At 44.8% G+C, this 1636-nt stretch overlaps 1 protein-coding gene across 2 annotated transcripts in view; it reads left to right on the plus strand.

Annotated features, from left to right (window-relative positions):
• TENM1 (teneurin transmembrane protein 1) overlaps positions 1-1636 on the plus strand; it is a 490026-nt gene that overhangs the window by 487967 nt on the left and 423 nt on the right. The gene's annotated exons all lie outside the window — the stretch shown is intronic.

Genomic DNA, 1636 nt, shown 5'->3' on the forward strand with positions numbered 1-1636 from the left:
AACTAACTCCTGTGCTGAATAGTGACTGGATACTGTACAGGTTTATGTTATATGGCTGCAGTTTAATGGTCTGTTGCATTTTGCTCTGGTTTTCAGACCAGAAGCATGCATTTTCTACAAGAGCATCACAACAACATGCTGTAAATAGTAAAAGTTAATATATTACGTGTTGATATTTGAAAGAGAAAGTACTTTGAATATTTCATTTTTTAAAAATAAAGGTGCAAACTAAGAGCTTGCGTGACGTTGTCTTTGTCCAGACCGTTTACTCAAGCTAGTCTAATTATTTCAGACAGCAACAACCAAATCCTCTTTATTGCTATACAAGAAAGAGCCCATCTAAGGATATTGAAATCTTTAAAAATATCAGTCACCGCTGACACATCTAATTGTATTTCTGATGGGCAAAGTCAGACAAAGCTATTGCAAAAAAACCACCCTGCTTATGAAATAGTAGCATACAATTCCTGTCACCATGTACCAGCTCTTATGCTTTCCCAGAGAGGAAGAGAAGCAGCATCCGTGTAAAGGGCAATACTGGTTCCAAGACGGGAGCTGGTGGAGCGGATGGCAGTGATGAGGGGCGAATGGTGACCCCTTACTACCCCCAGCTGGTTTTCCTCCTCAGGCCTACAGCAAGCCCAACACTCCCATGAGGTTCAACAACAGCACAGGTTTGTCTTAATAATTCACATCAGAAATTGAAATGACATCCCCTGCCTTACCCAAGATGGCATCTGCTGCCCTGTTCGATGCTTTTCTTTTTAAGACTATGACTATACAACCATGCTCATACCGGTTAGCCTCAGCTCAGTGACCATTGCTGTGGCACTTGTTTCACATTGCTTTTCCTAGCACAGGGTTTCCCATGCAAAAGAAGAAGATACAGCCGTTGAATACTGTATCTCCCTATTGAGTTTAACGCTGAGATTTGTTCTACCAGAGACTGCTCAGAACTTAACTTGGTTCAAGCTTTCCCTGTGTTTCTTGCCATGTCCTGTCCCCTGCCAGACCTGATGAACCTGCATTTTTTTACTAAATAATCACTTCCCCTTTCCACTTGGACTCAGTATTTAGTTGCAGTAGGGGGGTGTGCATCCCCACAAGCACACACGCAGTTTGTGGTGCTGCAAACCCCTCTGCAGCACCACAGATTGCACGCACTGCACGTGCATGCATTTATTGCACTGCTACTTTGCAGCATCGGGTTGGTGTTGACACTGGGATTTCCCGGTGTCAAAAAAAAACCTGCTAGAAAAGAGTGGGGTGCTGCACATGCTGCCTGAAACTGGAGCTTGGCCAGTCAGAGCCACGCTCTGGCTCCAGGCCAGGCTCTGCGTGCCGGGATCATTGCCACCACAGCCCCAGGAGGTCCCTAGGTAAGGCTGCTGGGGAGCCATCATGGATGCTGGTCCCAGCCTCTCCTACCCCACCCAGGGCAACTTGCCACGCATCAGAGCTGTTGTGTTGCGCATCAAGTAGTTTTGTGCTGGAAAAGCAGAGTAAAGAAATAAATTTGCATGAGCACAAAGCTAATGAGCAAGAGCAGTGAAGGGAAAAGCTAAAGGCAAGGCTCTATGTTGACTAACAAGTACTAAAAAAAAAAAAAAAAAATTTTTAAGACACCGACAAGAAA

The sequence above is a fragment of the Gavialis gangeticus genome, unplaced genomic scaffold (genome assembly GCF_001723915.1).
Source record: "Gavialis gangeticus isolate Ggan-Ray unplaced genomic scaffold, GavGan_comp1, whole genome shotgun sequence".
Taxonomy (NCBI): Eukaryota; Metazoa; Chordata; order Crocodylia; family Gavialidae; genus Gavialis; species Gavialis gangeticus.